Genomic DNA, 26,186 nt, shown 5'->3' on the forward strand with positions numbered 1-26,186 from the left:
CTACTACATCAACCACGTTGGTAAACGCTTCCGCTTTGCGATCTTCAAGGGTATGAAGATGCTCTCCCCCTCTCATTGCTATGCATCTCCTAGATAGATCTTGCGTGAGTGTAGGATTTTTTTTTTTGAAATTGCATGCTACGTTTCCCATCAGGCTGATCACGCCAGTCCTAGCGGGGGTCGCGGTTGTCCCAACGGCCTCCACCACGGCCTCCTCCGCGGTCGTAGCCACAGTCGCTCCACTCAGGACGGCGGCCAAGGCGCCCGTCGCGGATTGCCTTGAGCTCCTGACAATCATTGGTGTTGTGGCTGTGGACGTTGTGGTAGACACAGAATGGGCGGTTGCCCCTCGGAGGCTCATCATGGTCACGACCGTGCTTCATCTCGGGCTCCGCGGCCAGCATGGCAGGGCCCTTACACTTCACTTCATTAGCCTTGGCCTTCTTGTCTCCAGGTTCGACCTCCGGAAGCTCCGGGAGGGAGAGACGACCTTCCTCTGCCCTCGTGCACCTGGTTGCCATGTTGAACATCTCCATAGCTGAACACAGCTCCTCATGTATGGAGAGCTCTTCCTTCATATTGACGTCCCAGACGCCATCAGAGAACGCCAAAATGGTGGCCTCGTCCGACACCTTTGGGATCTTGAGGAGAGCGTTAGTGAAGCATTGTATGTACTTGTGCAAGGTCTCACACGGCTGCTGCTTTATGCGCCACAGGTCGCCCGCTGCGAGAGCACGGTCGTGAGTGTGAAAGGATCGAGAAGAGGTGTCTAGAGGGGTGATTAGACACTAAGTACCAAAAGTTGCAGTTTTTAATTTCTTTAAGTTGAAGTGGAGTTTCGACACAAGTTTAACAAACACAATACATATCAAGCAAGCATGCAAAGAGTATATGAGCAACGGAAAGTAAAGCATGCAACTTGCAAGAATGTAAGGGGAAGGGTTTGGAGAATTCAAACGCAATTGGAGACACGGATGTTTCTGTCGTGGTTCCGATAGGTGGTGCTATCGTACATCCACGTTGATCGAGACTTCAACCCACGAAGGGTAACGGTTGCGCGAGTCCACGAAGGGCTCCACCCACGAAGGGTCCACGAAGAAGCAACCTTGTCTATCCCATCATGGCCATCGCCCACGAAGTATTTGCCTCACTAGCGGTAGATCTTCACGAAGTAGGCGATCTCCTTGCCCTTACAAACTCCTTGGTTCAACTCCACAATCTTGTCGGAGGCTCCCAAGTGACACCTAGCCAATCTAGGAGACACCACTCTCCAAGAAGTAACAAATGGTGTGTTGATGATGAACTCCTTGCTCTTGTGCTTCAAATGATAGTCTCCCCAACACTCAACTCTCTCTCTCACAGGATTTGGATTTGGTGGAAAGAAGATTTGAGTGGCAAGCAACTTGGGGAAGGCTAGAGATCAAGATTCATATGGTGGGAATGGAATATCTTGGCCTCAACACATGAGTAGGTGGTTCTCTCTTAGAAAATGTGTATTGGAAGTGTAGGTATGTTTTGATGGCTCTCTCCACGAATGAAGAGTGGGTGGAGGGGTATATATAGCCTCCACACAAAAAACTAACCGTTACACACAATTTACCAATCTCGGTGAGACCGAATTGAGAAACTCGGTCGGACCGATTTAGCAAACCTAGTGACCGTTAGGATTTTCGGTGGGACTGAGATGCAACTCGGTAGGACCGACATGGTTAGGGTTAGGGCATAACGTAATCTCGGTGAGACCGATTACACAAACTCGGTGGGACCGATTTTAGTAATAAGCTAACCAGAGAGTTGGTCAGGAAAACTTGGTGAGACCGATTACACAAACTCGGTGGGACCGATTTTGGTAATAAGCTAACTAGAAAGTTTGCATTGTAATCTCGGTAGTACCGATTGCTCAATCTCGGTGGGACCAATTTTGGTAATGGACATACACAGAGAGATTACAATCCCATCTCGGTGAGACCGAGATCTCTATCAGTGAAACTGATTTGCCTAGGGTTTGTGGCAGTGGCTATGACATCTGAACTCGGTGGCGCCGGATAGAAAGAATCGGTGGCACCGAGTTTGACTTTTGGTTTAGGTCATATGTGGATGTGGGAAGGTAGTTGAGGGTTTTGGAGCATATCACTAAGCACTTTGAGCAAGCAAGCCATTGCGCAACACCTCATCCCCTCTTTATAGTATTGGCTTTTCCTATAGACTCAATGTGATCTTGGATCACTAAAATAGAAAATGTAGAGTCTTGATCTTGAAGCTTGAGCTAATCCTTTGTCCTTAGCATCTTGAAGGGGTTCCACATCCTTTAGTCCATGCCACTTAATTTGTTGTACTTGTCTGAAACATACTAGGTAAAAGTATTAGTCCAACAAGAGATATGTTGTCATTAATTATCAAAATCACCCAGGGAGCACTTGTGCTTTTAGAGTGCCTTGGAAGTTAGCGACGAAACGCTCGCGCAACTCATCCCAGGAGGATATTGACCCCACCGGGAGGTTCAGGTGCTAAGAACGTGCGCCATCCTTGAGGGCCATGGGGAACCAGTTCGCCGTGACCTTGTCATCGCCGTTTGCTGCCTCGATTCTTAGCTCGTAGAGATGGAGGAACCTTGTGGGGTCGGGAGTGCCGTCATAGTGTGGAGGCAGATCCGGCCTGAACTTGTCAGGCCAAACGATGCGGCGCAGCTCCAAGGCGAATGCACGGTAGCCTGTCGCACTCTCCAGGGCAGGTCGCATGGGGGGGCTTGATCTTGATGCCCACGCGCCACCGCCTCTGGCAGCACGCGGTCTTGACGCAGCGGCGCTAGAAGCGTGCGTGCTTCTCTTTGGGGCCGTTGCACCACCTAGCAGCTTGCTTCATCGCGCACCGGCGCCCTACGCGGCGGGTCGTGCTGGGGTGCCTCGTGCCTGGGCTCAGGGTCCATGTCTTGCAGAGGAGGAGGAGGAGGAGGAGGAGGGGGCGCTCCGTGAGCCACATTGCCCGCCAGGGACGGTGGGGGACGGGGCGAACGGGATGGCGCAGGGGCCTCGCCAGCGGTGTTGATGAGCTTGGCGATTCGGCCGAGCCAGTCGTCGTAGAGGTCGTTGGCCGGACGGTAGCACAGAAGCTCACAGGCCATGAGTAGCACCGCCTGCGCATTCGCAGGCCGCGACGAGCATGAGAAGACGATGTCGTGGCTGGAGTGGGTGATGGAGTTGTGGTACGGCCGTCGTGCCGTAGGTGATGGTGGCAGCGATGAGTCCTACTGTTCGCGAGCAGCAGGGTGAGTGGCGGCGTTAGCTACCGGGGAGGCGGAGCGGCGAGGAGCGTTGTTGCCCACGGGTGCTATCTGGGCGACATGAGCGGCCCGGCGCTCGGCACGAATGCAGTGAGTGTTGGCCATCGGAGCGACGGGACAGCGGCGGAACGAACAGTGGTGGAGAGGCTTCGAAACGCCCCTACCTGCTGCGCCAAATGTCGGATTCGGGGCTCCGTAGACCCAAGAAAGGTTCAAACTCTAGGGCGTGTGCGACGAACTCGACCTATCCAGCCTGCCAGCCCGTCGCTCCATGGCCTAGCTAGATGAACAAGGAAGAAGATGGACACGGCAGTTTTACCCAGGTTCGGGCCACCTTGCGGTGTAAAACCCTACTCCAGCTTTGTGGTGGATTAGCCTCATGAGGGGCTGAGGATGAACTAGTACAAGGGATGAACAACCTCGCGAGGTCTGCTGTGAGGGTCGAAAGGATCCCCATCTATGGTGGTGGCTAACCTATACTTATAATGGCCTCGGTCCTCTTCCGCCAAAACATAGGCGGGAAGGGATCCCATAGTGGCTGATAACCCACAAGTATAGGGGATCGCAACAATTTTCGAGGGTAGAGTATTCAACCCAAATTTGTAGATTCGACACAAGGGGAGCCAAAGAATATTTGCAAGTATTAGCAGCTAAGTTGTCAATTCAATCACATGTCGAGATTAATTATCTGCAGCAAGGTGATCAGTAGAAAAGTAGTATGGTAGTTTTGATAATAGTAGCAGCAGTAATAGTAATGGTAATAGTGATAGCAGTAATTTTGTAGCAAGTGCAAAAGTAACGATAGCAGTGATAATTTAGCAAGAACAAAATAAGAGAAATTCGTAGGCATTGGATCGATGATTTGTTGGATGATATTCCTCATGTGATAGTCTTACCCTAGGGCAATACGACACTAGCTCCAGTTCATAAATATAATGTAGGCAATCATTCCGTAAATAGTCATACGTGCTTATGGAAAGAACTTCCATGACATCTTTTGTCCTACCCTCCCGTGGCAGCGGGGTCCTATTGGAAACTAAGGGATATTGAGGCCTCCTTTAATAGAGAACCTAAATAAAGCATTAACACACGGTGAATACATGAACTCCTCAAACTACGGTCATCATCGGGAGTGGTCCTGACTATTGTCACTCCGAGGTTGCTGGATCATAACATGTAGTAGGTGACTATAACTTGCAAGATCGGATCTAGAACATGGATATAATAGTGATAACATAAACGGTTCAGATTTGAAATCATGGCACCCGGGCCCAAAGTGACAAGCATTAAGCATGGCAAAGTCATAGCAACATCAATCTCAGAACATAGTGGATACTAGGGATCAAGCCCTAACAAAACTAACTAGATTACATGATGAATCTCATCCAACTCCTCATCGGCCAGCGAGCCTACGAAGGGTTTACTCACTCCTGGTGGGGAGCATCATGGTATTGGCAATGGAGAAGGGTTGCTGATGACGAAGATCGAAGATCCCCCTCTCCAGAGCCCCAAATGGACTCCAGATCTGGCCTCTATCTCGTGGAATGCGATAATTCTTTCTCCCTGATTTTTTATGGAAAATAATCTTTTTATAGCGTCGGTTTCAGGGTCTACGGGGCCACCAGGTGGGGACAATCCACATGGGCGTACCTGGAGGGGGGGCGCCCTGGTGGGTTGTGCCCACCCAAGTGCCCCCTCTGGTGGTTCTTGGCTCCAGAAATTCTCTTTTATTATATAAAATATCCTCACAAAGTTTCCTTCTATTCAGAGAACTTTTATTTCTGCACAAAAAACAACACCATGGTAGTTATGCTGAAAACAGTGTCAGTCCGGGTTAGTTTCATTCAAATCATGCAAATTAGAAAGGTGGTCTTTGCCTGCAAAGCTTCTCGTCGTGAGACAGCGATGGGCTTAGTGATGACATCCGTCCTGCAGTCCTAGCAGTCTTGGTCTTGTTGCACCGGAATGGAAACCTTTGCATGAGCCCTCGGGAACTCACATATGTCTTTGCCTCCTTAGCACCAAAGAGAAAACTGTCTCCTCTGCGCCCGCTAGCGCCCGCCTGCCTGGGTCATCATGGTTTACGTCATGGTAGCCTCATGAGGCTGGGTACCTACATAGAAATCTCTGCTCCTCAGGAGGCCGCCTCGAGAGGCTGCTCCCTCAGGAGGTCTTGGTGTCGTCCGCCTCACGAGGCTCGGCCCCTCGCAAGGGTCTTGTCTCGGTGGTCTTGTAGATGGGCCGTACTAGGCCATCGAGGAAGCCACGACATGGGCTGCAGGCAGGCAAGTCTGGGTAACCTGGTTCCCAGAACGCCGACAGTAACCCCCGGGCCCAAGGCGCTCCCGAACTTGGCTTCGAGGCGAAGCCAAAGGTCAAGGGCGTAGCGCCGCAGGCCCCAATTGCTTGCGGGCTAGGCTGGCGCATGTCGCTTGATGGGATGTAGGCGTCTCCGCTTCCCCATGCGCCTCGGAAACTACCCGGACTTGACAACTGCCCGGTGCATGCGGAGGGGCAATCATTGCTTGAAACGTGAGAGGCCGGTGGTTAGCCTTCCTCCGGCTATAAATGGGGGCCGGGGGCGGAGCCCCTGGCCCATCTTTATTTCCTCTATGCTTGCCCCTTCTTCTTCTTCGTCCCGCCATCTTGCCAAAGCATCCATGGCCCCGGTGAGGCAGTTTTCAGCCGCTGAGAAATGAAAGGCCCCTCGAGTGGAACTAGAGCTGCTCCCGTTGAACAAAAGGCATGGTTGCCCCCGCAAGGCCACTGTGGTGCCCATGGCAGTGCGGCCTTGGCACGAGCATGCCCCGCCGGGTTTCCCCATCAGTGCGGGCGTTCATGCGCATAGCCCCGCCCGTGGGAGCAGCCACAAAAGTCGCGGGGGAGAACAAGCGGTGGCCAGGAGACCACCTTGCTCGCAAGCCCATGCGCGTGACACGGACTGCGAGTTCGTGGTGTAGACGGAAATGCCGTCGCACATGTGAATCTGGCTCCCGCGGTCCCTGGTGGGGGAGATACCGCCAAAGGGGCCCATCGAGTTGTGGCTGCAGCATGACGGCTGCTGCAGGCAAGCTTCAGAGGCGAAGGTCGAGGTCGTCGACTGTGGTGATTTCTTCATGACCCGGGGATGGGGCGCAATCGCCCGCACCTGCAACTCGGAGGGGAGGCACGCCATTCACTTCAAGTATGACGGGCCATCGACGCTCTTCTTAAGGGTCTTCGGAGAGGATGGCCAACATCTAGAGTGCTGCCCCAGGGGAGGCGACCGAGACGGCGATCCCGTTACGGGCCAGTGAGGAAGCGAGGCTTCCGGCGACGAACTTGCCCTTGGCCTTGTCCGCGACTCCTCCAGCAGCGGCTGTGCTTCCTCTGGACCAAGCTCGAGCGACAATGATAGCTATGAGTCGCCGTGTTGCTGCGCCCAGGCCTAGGGGAGGAGCGGTGCCAGCCCAGCGTTGTGGGCGACGATGCCTGAGTCGCGATCCTTAGGAGGCCTTTCCTTTTGTTTATTCTTGAGCAAAAATCATGAGGGGCCCTGCGGGGGTGTGTAAAGATTGTGACACTTTGGTCTTAATTGTTAGTGTTACCAAGTTATGATGTGTTTGCATTTCTCGCTTGGTCATGGTTCATGTTGGTGTTCTAGGAATGAGGGTACCAGACCTGCCTGCCTGCGGGCCACGGCATGGCTCCATCGGTGGCCTAGTACGGCCCATATACAACATCAGCAAGACAAGACCCTCACGAGGGGCCAAGCCTCATGAGGCGGGTGACATCAAGACCTCCGGAGGGAGCTGCCTCCCAGGCTGCTCCTGAGGAGTGGAGATTTCTATGCGGGTGCCCAACCTCCTGAGGTTGGGGTGACGCAAGCCATGATGACCAAGGCCAGGCAGGTGCCAGCTGGCGCAGAGGAGCTAGTTTCCTCTTTGGTGCTAAGGAGGCAAGCGCAGGCGTGGGGTCCCGAGGAATCACGCAAAAGTTTCCATTCCTGTGCAACGAGACCAAGACCGCCAGGACGGCAGGACGGATGTCATCGCCGAGCCCACTGCAACGTCACGACCAGAAGCTTTGCAGGCGAAGACCACCTTTCATCAGGATAAGTTGTACTACTTTTCCCCTTTCAAATTGGCCACCGAGGGATCCCTTCCCACCTATGTTTTGGAGGGAGAGGACCAAGGCCACTATGAGTATAGGCTAGACACCACCGTAGCAAGGGGACTCTCCCTCTCTCTAAGACAATCTAATCCCCTCAGCTCATTCACTCACTAGAACAACCTCGCGAGGTTGTTCTTCCCTTGTACTAGTTCATCCTCGGCCCCTCATGAGGCTAGTCCACCCCAAAGTAGGAGTATGGTCTTACACCGCCAGGTGGCCCAAACCAGGGTAAACTGGCATGTCCATCTTCTTCCTTGTTCATTGAGCTAGTCCGTAGGGGTGACGGATCAGTTGGCTGGGAGGTTGAGTTGTTCGCACACGCCCCAGAGTTCGAACCTTCCTTGGGTCTGCGGAGCCCTGAATCCAACATTTGGCGCGCCAGGTAGGGGCGTGTCGAAGCCTCTCTTCCACCGTTTACTCCGCCGCATTCCACCCTCGCCGCTTGGTTCCCATGGCAGGCGCCGCCCCGCACGCCGGTCCGTTGGGCGCGTGTGGAGGCATTGCGGGCCTTCGAGCTTTCTCCCCCGCCTTGTGACATGTGCAGTGGCTGCTGAAGTTCAGGCTGGAGTTTCCACTGCCGTACGATGGTGCGGCAGACCCCACGGAGTTCCTCCAGGTGTACGCGGAGGCAGTCTGGGCAGCGAGCGGCAGCGACAAAGCCACGGCGAACTGGATCCCTATGGCTCTCGCGGGGGTGCCGCGCTGCTGGCTGCTCAACCTCCCAAAATCTTCGGTGGCCTCTTGGGAGGAGCTGTGCGATCTATTCATCACGCACTTCGCGGTACCGGCACCGTCCTCAAGTCTTCATGTCAAGCAGCTCTTCTGGCAGGTGGGGGCTGCCCAGCCGTGGCAGGGGGCTCCTCCAAGCCGGGCGGCGCCCGAGGCCGACATCACCTTCGACTCAAGGGATCACCCCAATACCACTACTGGCGCAGGTGCGCTCCCCATGCTCTGCACGCCCACCATCAGCAACGTTGCAGTTACCAGGACCCTCATCGACGGTGGTGCTGGCCTCAACGTCCTCTCGGTGGAAGCTTTCGACCAGCTTCATGTGCCTTACGATGGGCTCCTCCCCACCAAGCTCTTCTTAGGGGTGGTCGATGGCTCCTTCGTTCCTTTGGGGCAGATCCGCCTCCCCATCACCTTCGGCACGCGCGACAACTACTGCACTAAGCTCACCGACTTCGATTTCGTCGGCATCAGCCTCTGTTGGTGTCAAAACCGAACATCTCGGGTAGGGGATCCAGAACTATGCGTCTGAGGATCGAAGGTAACAAGGGACAAGTGGGAACAATGTTTACCCAGGTTTGGGCCCTCTTAATGGAGGTAAAACCCTACGCCCTGCTTGATTGTATTTGATGAGTGTAGGGGGTACAAGAGTTTATCTACCTCGAGATCGTAATGGACAAACCCTAGATGTCTAGCCTATGTCAATTCTCATTGTCCCTATGGACTAAACCCTCCGGTTTATATACCCACCGAAGGGGCCTAGGGTTATACAGAGTTGGTCTGTAGAGGAAGGAAATTACATATCCGGACACCAATCTTGCCATCCACGCATAGGGGAGTCCTACCCGAATACGGGGAAGGTCTTCCGCTTTGTATCTTCACTGCCCATCAGTCCGGCCCATATTGAATAGCCCGGACACCCGAGGACCCCCCAATCCAGGACTCCCTCGGTAGCCCCTGAACCAGTCTTCAATGACGATATGTTCGGCACGCGCATTGTCTTCGGCATTGCAAGGCGGGTTCTTCCTCTTGAATACTTCAAAGCAATCTTCTGAACAAAAGATTTGGATCCGGCTCTGTATAATTGTTACAACCCTTAGCCATGAAGGCAATATATCAAACAAAACAGTGTATTTCCACTGACAACTTTTTTGGCGAAATGTCACGTCTAGCCTCTTAACATTTCAAACAATTTTCACTCCTCCCGCTTCGTCTTTCGAGGCACAACCTCCATTGGCATGTCTTGTTAAAATAGAGATCGTGCCCTCCCATTACGGGATTCTCATCAATACGGTTTTGGGTAATCCAACCGTGCCATTCGCATGACCCCTTGGGAACAGGCGAATTTTAAGGATTGAGGGGCCGCTTGATATTCTCCGCCTATATAGGAGGGTAAAGATTCCTATTTTTCCCCACGCCTTCTTTCTTCTCCTGCCTTCCCATCTTCAAGCTCTAGCGCCCAAACTTCAATCTTTCCTACTACCACTAGCCTCCCTAGCCATGTCAGGATCTGGTTCAAAGGGCAAGTGGGAGGCCTCCTCCGTCACCAAGAAGGACGTCAAGGAGCTCCGGGATCGGGATATCTGTCTGTGGACATCGCGCATAGGCTCCCTGCCAAGGATCAAATCATCCCTACTCCAGAGCCCGACGAAAGGGTCATATTCATCCCCCATTTCCTCCGAGGTCTAGGGTTTCCCCTTCATCCTTTTGTCCGGGGCCTCATGTTCTACTACATGCTAGATTTCCATGATCTAGCCCCAAATTCCTTCCTTCACATCTCGGCATTCATCGTCGTGTGTGAGGCTCTACTCCGCATCCCTCCACACTTCGGCATGTGGCTTAAAGTCTTTAACGTGAAGCCAAAGGTAGTCGATGGGCAGCACGCGAATTGCGGTGGCGCTATGGTGAGCAAGTTTCCCAACGCCATCTGGCCCAAAGGGGCTTTCGTGTAGATAGTCAACGTGTGGCAGCAGGAGTGGTTCTACATCACCGAACCCTGCGATGCCAAGTGGGCGGCCGCACCTGACTTCAGATCCGGACCCCCATTGAGACTCACCTCGTGGACCGCCAAGGGCCTTGATTGGAGGTCCTAGCCGAAGGTGATGACGCTGCAAGAGCGCATTTCCAATGTGTCAGTAAAAACATCAGACTCAGAAACGTGATCCAGGTGATGCTCTCTCGCCGCATTCTCCCCTGTCAACTCCGGGCCTTCCCTATGTGGGAGTTCAATCCGGATATGCCCCGGACATTGAAGCGCTTCTTTGGCACCACGCACAAAGATATATGGAAGCAACTTTTCAAGGCCCAGAAGAATTGGCCCATGGAGACCAAGGACATCGGGCTCAACATCGAGAACCTGGCCTCAGCGGCAAGCATGAACCTTCCGAAGACTTATTTGATTAACACTTCAGATGTGATAAAAAATATATTTTCCCCCTCTTCACACAGGGCTGGACGAAGAAAGCGGAGCAGATCGACTGCCCGACGCCACTGCCGAAGAATCTGGCCACTCCCCAGCTGATGGAGATGCTGGTTCCGGCGTCGTATCATGCGCTGGAGAAGAAGGCCAAGAAAAAGGGCAAAGAGGCCAAGGGCGTCCCTCACCAAAAAGGTCCTTCGGACGCCATGTACGGAGAAACCAAAGCCCTCTCCTCTCACGAGGAAGAAGAAGAGTAGGAAGCGGAAAGTGACTCCCCCTGAAAGGGGAGGAGGAAGAAAAGGACGGCCTCCGAAGACCCGGAGGGGGAGGCGTCCAAGAGGGGGAAATCGTCCTCCAGGACAGTTCGGACTCAAAGTCCGAACAAATCCACAAGAAGCTACCTAGGGCGAAGCCCCTGGCCGCATCGTAAGTGCTCGGGTACTCATTGCTTAATTTTAGTCCTCCCTTTCTATTATATAAGTTATTTCATTATGTGCCTTTCAGCCCTCCATGCGAGCTTTCGAATACTCCATTATCGGAGGGGAGCTCTCTGCCACCCGAGATGGCAGAGAGTGAGACGCCTCCACATGCCTCCTCACCTGTTGCCATGGATGATACCGAGGTGTTGTCCTGAAGGACCTATCCAGGCTATAGAGGGGCGTGCGAGGCTGTCGAGAAGGCGCTCGAGGGTAACACCTCGGTCACCGAAGACATAGGGCAACCTACCCCTATGGAAACCGAACATGGGGATCCCCAATAATCCAGGCCCCAACCAGACATAGTTTCGTAGACCAATGCGGCTCCGAGATTAGGTGAGCAATCCCCTTCAATAGAGGGGGAGGAGCATCGGCTCCACCGGCGACCTCCACTAATCCGGAGGCGACAAACATTCTAACAGAAGCACTGCAACGTGCTTCCATCATGGAGGAGCACCGCACCCTGATGGGTGCGGTAGTATAGAAGGTTCAGTCTGTTAAGAGAAAATTAGATGAAGCCTTCCATAGCCTACCGACAGGCTTTGAGGTATGTGACGTAATGTCCTAAAACATTTTTTGTTTCATATAAAGGAATATACTTGTATACGGACAGTAGCCCCTGAGCCTCTGACTGGTTTGAAAAGCCGGACGGAGGATTCATATAGTATTCGATAGAGTTGACATATTGTTCTTGTTGTAACAGGCTTCCCTACTGGTGGCAACCGCCCAGGCCGCAGAAGTGTCTGAACTCAGTTGGAAGCTTTAGTTGGCCGATGAAGAGATCAACCGCGTGAACAAGCGGTTTGATAAAACGCAAGGTATGCATATAGTGTTAAAAGTGTAGCTGTATCTAATAAGTAATAGCTATATTTAGAGACTAACTCATGTAATGCTTTGATTATGAGCATAGTTGTGGCAGCCAAGGTCGAGACCCTCAAAGGTGCCCTTTCTAAAGCCCAACAAGAGGCGAAGGCTAACAAGGCAACCTATGATAAAGCGGTTGCAGAGCTGAAGACTGAACAGGTCACCCGCCGACAACACGAAGCTCGGGTGGTTGAGGTCGAACAAGAGCTGAAGGACGCCATCCTCAAATGTGAGGGTTTGGAGGAGAAGGCTTCTGCCCAATCATCCGAACTAGCCAAAGCTCTCCAAGATGCTAAGGCGGCATGGGTCGAGTCCCAAAGTGCTCACGAGGAGGTCCGTCGGGCGAAGCAAATAGCGGCCGGTAAGGTCCTTTGTAGAGTATTTTTGGAGGTCAGCGGAGGAGTGCCGTTGATGCCGCATAGTTCTTCCGAGCCCAGGAGGGGAACTCGACCGAGAAGCTGTTCTGGTCGCAATTTCTTGCACCAGAGCGTCCGACGCCGCTGAACGACCAGATGAAGCAGTTGATGGAGCTGCATAGGATGGCCGGCTTGGCCAAGAAGGATCTAGCGATTCGGCTTTGGCCAGCCGAATCAATTCCCAGTAGCTACTTCGGGTTTGTGAGGCGACTCGTCGATGCGGTGCCTTACGTTGAAGTTGTGAAGCGCTTGGCATGCATAGAGGGTGCTCGGATGGCCTTCGCCCGTGTCAAGATGAATTGGGAGAAGATGAAGGACACCGATGTTGCGACCGCAGGCCCGCCCGAAGGCAAGGACCACCGCAAGCCGGAGAGATATCTTGAAGACGTCCTGGCGGGTGCCCGAATAGTAGAGGGCCAATGCTCGAAGGACGTCATTTTTGAGTAGATGTATCTGGGTTATAAAAATTGTGTTTTTGTGAACCAAGGTTTGTAATATATTTGCGCTATTTATCTTAAGTTATTTCCCTCCTATGCGGCCGTTTTAATTTTGAAATTTTGCCAGTCATCGGCTTCAGCCCCCACATAGATACTACAGGGGTGTTCGGCCGAGCGCCTTACCACACTTTATCCAACTTCTTGGTTCGTGAAGGAGGTGTACGCGGGGTGAACTAGGCAATCAGACTATGCAGCTTTATCACTTTCACTTAGCCATAGGAGTTTGACAGTGGGGCTAAATAGTAGCCCCTTGTATGTGTACGGCAATCCGAACTACGGTGCATTTTTCATGCGGCTGGACAAAGACCAGCCCCTCGTATAACACGAAATAAATCATGAATGATTTGTAGTATAGGACTGAGTCACCGAATCGCTGACCAGCTCTGCCTTATCATGATAGTCAGTTTTCGGTTTTCTCTATTGCGGTATTTGACCAGACAAACCAGAAATACGATCGCAGTAGTTCTCCCTTTACGACCTTAGCCGAACAAGCGGAACATAAGGTGGTAAGCACAGGAGCCAGGAAACCCAACTATAGACCAAACACATGATTCGGAGCCGATGCATATGGTGCAATATTCAAGACGCCGAAGAGCACCCGATAGGTGTTCGGACTTGAGGACGTGCGGAGCCACATATAGCCCCCGATGTTTAAAGACCGGACTAAAGCACGAGTGGCAATCTGAAGTAAGGAGGGAATGCAGATGAAAGAAAAAGAAATCAGTACCGAACAAAAGTGGTGATCAACTGCTTCCTTTATATCTTGTATAAGACGTCAAGACGTGCTATTACAGATAATGCCATTAATATCAAGGCTATTTTACATGCCGAGAGTTTACACAAGGTAAAGTTTTACACATGGACTAAAAGAAAAGGTAGTATTGAAGATCCCAGTGGTTCCCTGCCGTACGTTTGCGCCGTTTCTCCTTGGTGAAAAATCCTTTGAGAGGAGAAGTCGATGGTCGTCTATACGAAAAGGGGGGCCTCAAAAGGGCCCTTGCGTGACCATAGGGTAGGTAGGTTTTTAATGAACCTGTAGTACGAGAGAGGAAGAAAAAAGAAAGAAGGGGAAAAAGGTTAAGGTCCGAATAGAGTCAAGCCACACTATAGACCTTTTCCGCAGTGCGCCTCCGTCACTGCCCAAGGTATTTTAAGTGCGTAATAATGTACTCGCGGTACGTATGCCGCGGTTTTATGGGGTGATCGGCAGAGGTGAAACTGCTATTGGAGCTCAGGATCCACTGAGTTGTCGTTCTGCAGGGTGGACCGGACTCGCTTGGTGGTGTCAGGGGTTTTAATGACCGATGAATTGTTCGGCTTGATGAGGCCGCTCTGTATTTCGGTTGCAAGGGCCGCAGTGTGCTCCTCAGTACGGAGGGACCGCTCCATATTTCCATTGACTGTGATAACGCCACACGGTCCGGGAATTTTGAGCTTTAAGAAAGCATAGTGCGGGACTGCATTGAAACGGATGAAAGTAGTTCGTCCAAGCAGCGCATGATAACCATTGCGAAAAAGGACAATGTCGAAGATCAAGTCTTCGCTTCGGAAGTTATCCTGCGAACCAAAGACTACTTCCAATGTTAAGGAGCCCGTGCAGCGGGCCTCTACGCCGGCAATCACTCCTTTAAAGTTAGTGTTACTGGGCTCGATTCTTGATGGGTTAATACCCATCTTACAGACAGTGTCTTGATAAATCCGGTTAAGACTGCTGCCACCGTCCATGACAGATACTAGTTGGGTGGCCCCAGTGATCGAAGGTGATCGGACAAGCCGACCATCGGTTGAATTTTGGGGCGACAGGCTCTATGGCGTAGACGTCCCTTAGTGCGCGCTTGCGCTCCCTCTTGGGAATATGTGTGACATATATCATGTTCACTGTTTTCACCTCAGGGGGGAATTTCTTCTATCCCCCTGTGTTCGGTGGACGGGATTCATCATCGTCCTCGCTTTGAGGCCCTTTCCCCTTGTGTTTGGTATTTATCTTACCGGCCTGTTTGAAAACCCAATGGTTTTTGTTGGAGTGGTTGGAAGGCTTGTCAGGGGTGCCATGAATCTGGCAAGGCCTGTCTGGTATCTTATCCAAATTAGATGGACCGTCTCTATTTCCTTTGAATGGCTTCTTCCGCTGACCGGGTTTGGAGCCACTGAATCCGGCATTGACCGTCGTATCTTCAGTTTCTTCATTGTTGTTCTGACGCTTGTTTTTGTTACGTCCTGGCCTTCCATTGCCATCCATGGCTTTAGAGGTGCCAGGGTCATTGGTACGGTTGCTTCTATGAGCCAACCAGCTATCTTCGCCCGCGCAGAAGCGGGTCATAAGGATAGTAAGAGCTGCCATAGTCTTCGGCTTTTCCTGACCGAGGTGTCGGGCGAGCCATTCATCACGGACGCTGTGTTTAAAGGCTGCTAAGGCTTCAGCATCTGGACAGTCGACGATTTGGTTCTTTTTAATTAAGAACCGAGTCCAGAGTTTGCGGGCTGACTCTCCGGATTGCTGGACTATGTGACTAAGGTCATCAGCGTCCGGTGGCCGGACATAAGTACCTTGGAAGTTGTCTCGAATAGCATCCTACAAGTCTTCCCAGCTGCCAATAGAGTTCTCTGGGAGGCTATTCAACCAGTGTCATGCGGGTCCTTTTAGTTTTAGGGGGAGGTATTTAATGGCGTGGAGATCATCACCGCGATCCATGTGGATATGGAGAAGGAAATCTTCAATCCATACAGCGGGATCTGTCGTTCCATCGTATGCTTGAATGTTTACGGGTTTAAACCCTTCTAGAAACTGGTGCTGCATTACCTCGTCAGTAAAGCACAAGGGGTGTGCAGCGCCTCTATATCGGGCGATGTCACGACGGAGTTCGGACGACATCTGTGTTCAGTTTTCGGCCCGAGTTTGGTTGTGTTTATCACGCCAAGCTTGATGGTCGTTGTCTCGTGTTGGAGCACATCCCCTTGATCCGTAGATTGATCTGGTCTGACCGGCTCTATTGTCCAGGTCATGTCGTAAGTCATAGGTATAGCCCGGAGCCGCTACCTCTCTGCCTCGACGGCGAGGTGGCGTGGGCTGGTGTTAGGCATAAATAGCCGCTTTGTCCCGTCCACGTGATGGTCGGTCTGGTTCGTCAACATGATTATATCTTGACGGTATTGGCTCAAGGGCCTCATCGTTAAATTATGGTAGTATCCTGCGCTTTGGGTAGCTCTTTGTTGGGCACTCGAAGCAGTACGGCAGCCAGGACCTTGGTCCATCTATCATTGAGTGTATCATGTTCGGCTTGAAGCTGTTGTTGTTTCTTTTTTAGGCTCCTCGCGGTGGCGATGAGCTGTCGCTTGAAGCACTCTTGCTCGAGGGGTTCCTCTGGCATGATGAAATCTTCATTGCCGAGGCTGACATCCTCCTCGGAGGCCGGTAGATAGTTACTATCTTCCGAATCCTCATGCTCGGCAGGTTCGTCTAGATAGACTTGTCCGTCCTCCCACTCATCCTGCACACCAGCAGGCTCGAAGGGGTGGTCGGAGTCTTCGGCATTATCCGGAGTATCATTGTCTCCGGTGCCGGTATTGCTTTCCTTTTCGCGGCGCGATCTTGAGCGGCGGTGCTGACATCGGTGTTTTGGTGGTGCCTCGACAGGCTTGTCCTCAATCGGGTCTTAATCGCTATTATCGTCCTTCTTTTGGGGGGTATCCACCATGTACACGTCCTAAGTAGAAGTGGCCGTCCAACACCCAGTGATAGGCGGGTTTTGGCCTGGTTCGGCTCCGGCATCGTCGTTCGTGTCGTCGATGTCTTCGGAGGTGTAGTCTAGCATGTCAGTCAAGTCCTCGATAGTGGCTATTAAGTGGGTGGTGGGTGGGATGCAAAATTCCCCGCGCTCAGCCCCTTGTTCAAGTTGGGCATAGTTTGGAAGTGACACTTCTGTGATAGCGAGAGATTGCATTAAGTCCAAAGCCTCGTTTAGGAGCGATAGCTGGAAGGGTGACTGAGGGCCTGCGGAGCTGGGTCTGGAAATCGCCGCTTGACTGTGCTCAATGGATGTAGGCCTCAAGAGTTTGGAGTTAACATCCAGAGGTGAGTCTGGCTTCCTGATGACAGGGAGAGTCTCGTCTCATTCTAGGCCTGCCAATAATATGGTCACCCCTGGGTCTCCGGCAGGGAGCTCTGTAGTGGGAGAGGGTCCGGCGGGGTTCATACTCCCGTCTTCGGACAGGGTGGTCCAATCTGGATCTAAGGTCAGGGCAAGAATGATAGTTGATCCTTGAACGGAGCCTAGTGGTGGATCCGATGGTCTTCCTTCATGTAGATGAGGAGCGGCGGTCGAGGCTGAGAACCCTTCGAAGATCAAGTCTCCTCGGATATTAGCGATATAATTCAGGCTTCCGAACCTGATCTGGTGACCAGGAGCATAGCTTTCGATCTATTCAAGGTAACCAATTGAATTGGCATGCAGAGCGAAGCCGCCAAACATGAAAAGTTGACCAGGGAGGAAAGTTTCCTAGGAAACAGCATCATTGTCGATGATCAAACGAGCCATCGAACCTTCTGTCGACGACACAGTGGAACTCTCAATGAAAGCGCCAATGTCAGTGTCAAAACCGGTCGATCTCGGGTAGGGGGTCCTGAACTGTGCATCTGAGGATCGAAGGTAACAAGGGACAAGTGGGACACATTGTTTACCCAGGTTCGGGCCCTCTTAATGGAGGTAAAACCCTACATCCTACTTGATTGTATTTCATGAGTATAGGGGGGTACAAGAGTTGATCTACCTCAAGATCATAATGGCCAAACCCTAGATGTCTAGCCGATGTCAATTCTCATTGTCCCTAAGGACTAAACCCTCCAGTTTATATACCCACCGGAGGGGCCTAGGGTTATACAGAGTCGGTTTGTAGAGGAAGGAAATTACATATCCAGACACCAATCTTGCCATCCACACATAGGGGAGTCCTACCCGGATATGGGGAAAAGTCTTCCGCTTTGTATCTTCACGGCCCATCAGTCCGGCCCATATTGAATAGCCCGGACACCCGAGGACCCCCCAATCCAGGACTCCCTCAGCCTCCCGTATAATGCCATCCTCGAGTACCCAGCCCTTGCCAAGTTCGTGGCGGTGACGCACCCCGCCTACAACGTCCTCAAGATGCCTGGGAGCAGCGGTGTCCTTACCATGGCGGGAGACACCAAGGATGCACTCCTGGCCCTCAAGCTCGCTTTCAAGGCTGCTGCGGCCGCGCGGCCAGATGTGGAGGGCGCTCTGGAGACCCCGGAGGCCGGGCCCATGAAGAAGAAGTAGTTGTTCTCTCAGGATCGGGCGGAGACGAAGCAGGTGTCGGTCGACGACGGGGGCCCTGGCCCCACCTTCACCATAGGCGCCGGCCTCCCCTGGACTAGGAGGAGGCGTTGGTCGGTTTCCTCCGTGCGAACAAGGATGTGTTTGCGTGGGAGGCAATGGACCTGGTCGGCATTCCACGAGAGGTGATTGAGCACCATTTGATGGTGTGCCCTAGAGCGCACCCGGTGAAGCGAAAGGCGCGGCGACAAGTCCCGGAGAAGCAGTCGTTCATTGTCCAGGAGGTCCACAAGCTGCAAGAGGCCGGTGTCATTCAGGAAGTGCGGCATCCGGATTGGCTGGCGAATCCGGTCATCGTCCCCAAGAAGGGCGGAAAGGAACGCACGTGCGTCGACTTCACGAGCCTCAGCAAAGCTTGTCCTCAGGACCCTTTCCCTCTTCCATGCATCGACCAGATGTCGAATCCACCGTTGAGTGCATTTTTTATGCTTCCTAGACACCTCCTCGGGCTATCACCAGATCAATATGGCGGTGCAAGACATCGAGAAGAGAGCCTTCCTAATCACGTATGGGGTGTACTACTACACCTGCATGCCGTTCGGGCTGCGCAATGCCGGCGCAACCTTCCAGCGACTGATGCACATTGCTCTGGGCCTGAAGCTCGGGAGAAATGCTGAGGCATACGTTGACTACATAGTGGTCAAGTAACGGGAGGCAAGGACCCTTGTTAAAGATTTAGAAGAGACGTTCGCCAACCTGCGCAAGGTAAACCCACACCTCAATCCGGAGAAGTGCGTGTTCGGCGTCCCTTCTGGCAAGCTGTTGGGCTTCTTAGTGTCGCATAGAGGGATCGAAGCCAACCCTGAGAAGATCAAGGCAATAGAAAGGATGAGCACACCGCAGACCCACAAGGAGATGCAGAAGCTCGTGGGCTGCGTAAGCTCGTTAGGGCGCTTCATCTCCAAGCTAGGCGAGCGCGCCTTCCCGTTCTTCAAGTTGATGAAAAAGAATGGTCGTTCGAATGGACTCCGGAGGCAGAGTCAGCCTTCCAAGACCTCAAGAGGTACCTTACCAGCCCAGCGGTGATGGTGGCACCTTGCCCTCTTGAGCCCCTGGTGCTTTACCTGGCTGCCACACCCCACTCGGCCAGCGCGGCACACCCGGCGGTCCGGGAAGAGCGTGCGGATGCGGGTGTGCGGTATAGCGCCCCGCGCCCGACTGCACCGTCGTCGCCTTAGGACAACACTCTTGAGGCCCTGCCTACCCTGCCGGATAACAAGGCCTGAGGGAGTCCTAGATTAGGGGGTCCTCGGGTGTCCGGACTATGTGATATGGGCCGGACTGATGGGCCGTGAAGATACAAGGCAGAAGACCTTCCCCCGTGTCCGGGTAGGAATCTCTTATGCGTGGATGGCAAGATTGGTGTCCGGATGTGTAATTTCCTTCCTCTCCAAACCGACTCTGTACAACCCTAGGCCCCTCCGGTGTGTATATAAACCGAAGGGTTTAGTCCATAGAGGCTATCAGAATTCATAGAGGCTAGACAGCTAGGGTTTAGCCATTACGATATCGAGGTAGATCAACTCTTGTAACCCTTATACTTATCAAATACAATCAATCAGAACGTAGGGTTTTACCTCCATTAAGAGGGCCCGAACCTGGGTAAACATCATGTTCCCCCTGTCCCTTGTTATCTTTGATCCTCAGACGAACAGTTCGGTACCCCCTACCTGAGATCGGTCGGTTCTGACACCGACATTGGAGCTTTCATTGAGAGTTCCGTTGTGTCGTCGATAGAAGGATCGATGGCTCGCCTTGTCATCAAGGACAAGATCACTTCTGGAAGAACCCTAGCTCCAGGTCAGGTCCTCTAGCTCGATGGTTTCACCATGGGAACTCGCCCGGCCGTTAAGCCGATGGCGGCCCCCTCGATCACCAAACATCGTCTCCGCATTTGCCTCAAACACTCCGAAAATATGGATCCGGCAGATATCTTGTCTTTGAACGAGCTACTAGATCGCATCGCCCCCTGGGGGTCGCATCAGACTGATCAGATTGGGCTTAAACCTGAGCAGAGGGAGATCAATTCCCCACTAATCACCCACTTGGTAGCGGTCGTGGAGGAACGAGCCGAGAACGCTTCTTGCCCTAAGTTAAAAACCAGCTATGTTCGGATTTCTGAGCCCTACGAGCCGGATACCCATCCTCAGGAAGAGACTTCATGTCCTCCGAACATAGGATCAGGCATTGAACCCGGAAGTCACCGGGACCTTTCCCGATCCTGAACTGGTGACCTCGGAGATTCTTCAAGCTCTGGATTCAACCGTGGGTCAGGGTTCAGATTTTAGCCCGCCCACCCACCACTATCAATATTCCCCAAGCAATTCAGGCCCTCCAGACATATGTGACCTAATGTATGTACAGCAACAACCTCAGGAAACGGTCCATCACTTCTGGGCCAGATTCCTCCTTGTTAAAAACAAGATTAAAGATTGCTACGACGATGACGCGGTTTCAGTTTTCTGCCGCAACTGTACGGACGAGGGAATTCTCAATGCCCTCAACCGCCGCCGCATACAACACTTTATAGATTTGGCACACATAGTATAGAAGTGTCGCATGATGGAAAACGCCTGCAAAGCCCAGACTGCCGGGTGGGAACCCACTTCCTTTAAGCAACCCACCATACGGGCAAAACGGATGCACCCTTACGAAGCATCCTAACACAAACCAATTGATAAGAAAAACAAGCCCTTCACAGGACATAGAACCGTCCTTGACGAACTGCTTGATAGGCCCTATCCAATACATACAACGCCGAGCACTGAACCAACGCATAGCCTTTGGGCATGTTGGGTACTCCGGCAAGTGGCTAAGAGCAGTGAGGCTATCCTCGCTAGTACTATTCCAGAGAGGTATTCCTCGGAGCATGACGATTTCAATACGAGCAATACGGCCATAACTTTCGTTGCCGACGATGAACCAAGGGCCCGATTAGTCCGAGCACCAGCTGCCCTGGTCTTAAACCCAATTATGGATGGCTTTTGACTCACCAAAGTGCTCATGGACGGCGGTAGCAGACTTAACCTCATCTAAGAAGATACGCTCGACAAAATGCCAATGGACAAGAGTCGCGTCGAGCAAAGTAGTACCACCTTTCGAGGTATTATCCCCAGTCGAGAAGCATGATGCTCGGGGGAAATCAAACTTGATGTAGTATTCAGCACACCCGATAACTACAGGTCTGAAGAGTTGCTCTTCCATGTGGGCCCTTTCAATAGTGGATACCACGCCCTTTTGGGGTGGGGCGCCTTCGCACGCTTCCAAGCCATACCCCATTACGGGTACATGAAGCTCAAAATGCCGGGGGCCAATGGAGAAATCACTATCACTAGCGATGTGGATATAGCACTCCGTGCTGAAAGCAAAACCACATCCTTGGCCCTCGAGGCACTATCCGAGGCCCTCGCGGCCGAAGAGTTAACCACTCCGCGTTCCACCATGGACAAAGACGATGTAATCCTCGACAAGAGGCCCAGATCCACCTATTTGAAACCAGCAGATGAAATAGTTAAATTTCAAGTGCACCCGACAGATCCTAACAAAACAGCATCCATTGGAGCACAGCTGGACCCGAGGTCGACGCCGCCTTACGAGCGTTCCTGCGCAACAATTGGGACATCTTTGCCTGGCATCCTTCGGGCATGCCAGGAATCCCACACAGAATGGCCGAGCATAGCCTGAGAAAATTCCTTATTTGACACTGTCTTAAAATCTGGTTCCTTATTTGACACTGGAAAAGTTTTTCTTCCTTATTTGACACTAGTCCTAAATTTTATTTCCTATACGACACTTCCGTCCATTTTAAGCCTAAATGACACCTGAAAAGATGATTTTGCCCCTCATGCGGTATGTGTGTGTGCGCGCGCGTGTGTGCTGCTGCATGTGTGTATGTGCATGTGGGCTGCTGTGTGTGTGTTTGCTTCTGTGTGTGTACGTGCGTGTGTGTGCTGTTGCGTGCCTATGTGCTGCCTGCGTGTGTGTTGCTGCTGTTGTGTGTGTGTGTGTTGTGTGCGTGTGTTGCTGCGTGTGTGTGTGTGTGCGTGCATGTGTGTTGCTGCGTATGTGTGTGTGTGTGTGTGTGCACACGCGCGCGTGCGTGTTGTTGCGTGTGTGTTGGTGCATGTGTATGTGTTGCTGCGTGTGTGCTCCTGCCCTCGCACTGATGATGTGTGTGTGCGCTATTGCCCCACACACATACCACATGAGGGGCAAAAGAGTCTTTTCAGGTGTCATTTAGGCTTAAAACGGATGGAAATGTCATATAAGGAATAAAATTTAGAACTTGTGTCAAATAGGGAAGAAAAACTTTTCCAATGTCAAATAAGGAAGCAGATTTTAAGATAGTGTCAAATAAGGAATTTTCTCTATAATAAAGGGGTTCAAACCAGTCAAGCAAACGTTGCAGCGATTTTCCGAACCCAAACGACAAGCTATGGGAGAGGAGCTAGCCAAACTACTTGAGGTCGGGTTCATCAGAGAAATCAAGCACCCGGATTGGCTAGCGAACCCGGTCATGGTGCCGAAGAAGGATAAATCCTGGCGCCTTTGTGTCGATTTCAAAGACCTCAATAAGGCTTGCCCTAAGGACACCTTCCCGCTGCCCCGAATTGATCAAATCATTGACGCAACTGTAGACACGATTCATTGTGTTTCCTCGACGCCTACTGATGCGGCTTGAAGCTACGTCAGTATTTCCCCAAAGAGGAAGGGATGATGCAGCACAACAACGGTAGGTATTTTCCTCAGTGATGATACCAAGGTTATCGAACTAGTAGGAGAACCAAGCAACAACACGAAAGTGGCTCCTGCACACAAACAACAACTACCCGAAACCTGACATATTAAAGGGGTTGTCAATCCCTTTCGGGTAACGGTGCCAGAAATTGGCAAAACGGACGTGAATAAATTGTAGTAGATTGATAGATCGAACGCCAAATAAAATAAATAAGAATAAATTGCAGCAAGGTATTTTTGTATTTTTGGTTTAATAGATCTGAAAATAAAAGGCAAATAAAATAGATCGCGAAGGCAGATATATTAAAGAAGAGACCCGAGGGTCGTAGGTTTCACTAGTGGCTTCTCTCAAAAAAAATAGCGAATGGTGGGTAAACAAATTACTGTTGGGCAATTGATAGAACTTCAAATAATCATGGCGATATCTAGGCAATGATCATTATATAGGCATCACGTCCAAGATTAGTAGACCGACTCCTGCCTGCATCTACTACTATTACTCCACACATCGACCGCTATCTAGAATGCATCTAGTGTATTAAGTTCATGGGGAAACGGAGTAATGCAATAAGAACGATGACATGATGTAGACAAGATCTATCTATGTAGAGATAGATCCCATCGTTTTATCCTTAGTAGCAACGATACATACGTGTTGGTTCCCCTTCTGTCACTGGGATCAAGCACCGTAAGATTGAACCCACTACAAAGCACCTCTTCCCATTGCAAGATAAATAGATCAAGTTGGACAAACAAAACCCAAATATCGGAGGAGAAATGCGAGGCTATAAGCAATCGTGCATATAAAAGATCAAAGAAGATTCAAATAACGTTCATGGATAAAAAGATAGATCTGATCATAAACTCAAAGTTCATCCGATCCCAACAAACACGTCGCAAAAAGAGTTACATCATATGGATCTCCAAGAGACCATTGTATTGAGAATCAAACCAGAGAGAGGAAGCCATCTAGCTACTAACTACGGATGCGAAGGTCTACAAAGAACTACTCACGCATCATCAGAGAGGCACCAATGGAAGTGGTGAACCCCTCCGTGATGGTGTCTAGATTGGATCAGGTGGTTCTGGACTCTGCGGTGGCTGGAATTGATTTTCGTCGACTCCCCTAGGGTTTCTGGAATATTGGGGTATTTTTAGAGCAAAGAGGCGGTTCAGGGGGGCACCCGAGGTGGGAACAACCCACCAGGGCACGCTTGGGCCTCCTGGCGCGCCCTAGTGGGTTGTGCTCCCCTGGAAGCACCCCCTAGGTGCTTCTTCGGCCCATTGGTTGTCTTCTGGTCCAAAAAAATCTCCAAAAAGTTTCGCTGCGTTTGGAATCCGTTTGGTGTTGATTTCCTATGATGTAAAAAACATGCAAAAATAGCAACTGGCACTTGGCACTATGTCAATAGGTTAGTACTATAAAATGATTATAAAACATCCAAGATTGATAATATAACAACATGGAACAAAAAAATTATAGATACGTTGGAGACGTATCAGCATCCCCAAGCTTAATTCCTGCTCGTCCTCGAGTAGGTAAATGATAAAAAAGAAATTTTTGATGTGGAATGTTGCCTAACATGTCATATCATATTCTTTTATTTATAGCATGGACATTTGGACTTTTATATTGTTCAAAGCAATAGCCTAGTTTTCACATGATAATTGAAGCATGCCAACAAGCAACCATGTCTTTCAAAATATCAACGCTAAAATAAGCTATCCCTGGCCCATTATGCTCAATCATTGATCCGTTCATGAAACACTCGCATATTAACTACACCCAATGCTCAAGTACGATCATAGTTCCTCCTAGTTGGTGCTTTATAAGAGAATATGGAGACTCAAATTCAAAATAAAAATTGCATAAAGTAAAGTAAAGGCCCTTCGCGGAGGGAAGTAGGGATTTGTAGAGGTGCCAGAGCTCAAAGCGAAAATTGAGAGATAAAAAATATTTTGACAGGCATACTTTTCCCACCAACGAAAACGAGTTAGAGTTCCCAACACTTTCCATGCTAGATATATCATAGGCGGTTCTCAAACAGAAATTAAATTTTATTCCTTTTTCCACCATACTTTCACTTTCCATGGCTAACCATATCCACGGGTGCCTTCCACACCAACACTTCCCAAGGAATTTATTATTTGACAACATAAAGTAAATTCATTTTTCATTTCGGGACTGGGCATCCCTAATACCTTTGCCTTACTCTCGTGTAATGACAAGTGAATGAACACTCATCGTGAGAATAACACATCTAGCATGGAAAAAATTAGCCACCCCTCACCGCCTTGTTAGTGGTACGAGCACACAAAAGAGAAATTTATTTTGAATATTAGAGATGGCACATACAAATTTGCTTAGAATGGCAAAACAAATACCGCATATAGGTAGGTATAGTGGACTCACATGGCAGAACTGGTTTAAAGGTTTTTGGATGCACAAGTAGTGATCATACTTAGTGCAAAATGGAGGCTAGCAAAAGATTGAGAAGCGACCAACCAAGAAACGAATAATCTCATAAGCGAGCATTAAGCATAATTAACACTGAATAACGCACCACAAGTAGGATATAATTTCATTGCATAATTATTGACATTCGTGCTTGCATAGGGAATCACAAATCTTAACACCAATATTCTTACTAAAGCATAATTACTAAGAATCAAGTTTACTTTGTCCAATGATCTTCATGAAAGTTTTTATTATATCCTTCTTGGATATCTATCGCTTTGGAACTAATTTTCATATGTTGCTTTTGATAAGCTCAAACAAATATAAGTGAAGATCATGAGCATAAAATTTCTTTCTCTCAAGTTAATTTAAGTGAAGCAAGAGAGAATTTCTTGAAAATTTTACTAAGTCTCAAATAAATCTAAGTGAAGCAAGAGAGCATTTCTTCAAAAATACTAAAGCACACCATGCTCAAAAAGATATAAGTGAAGCACTAGAGCAAATCCATAGCTCATAAAAATTTAAGTGAAGCATAGAGAGCAATTTTAACAAGTCATGGCATAATTTTGGCTCTCTCAAATAGATATGTCCAGCAAGGGATCAAGACTTAAAACACAAAATAAAACAAGAAAAGACTCATATCATACAAGATGCTCCAAGCAAAACACATAGTATGTGACGGATAAAAATATAGCTTCGACTAAAATATTGATAGTCGTTAGAAGAAAGAGGGGATGCCACTCGAGGGCATCCCCAAGCTTAGTTGCTTGCTCTCTTTTGGATAATAGCTTGGGATGCCGGGGCATC

The sequence above is a fragment of the Triticum urartu genome, chromosome 2 (genome assembly GCF_003073215.2).
Source record: "Triticum urartu cultivar G1812 chromosome 2, Tu2.1, whole genome shotgun sequence".
NCBI classification, from domain to species: domain Eukaryota; kingdom Viridiplantae; phylum Streptophyta; class Magnoliopsida; order Poales; family Poaceae; genus Triticum; species Triticum urartu.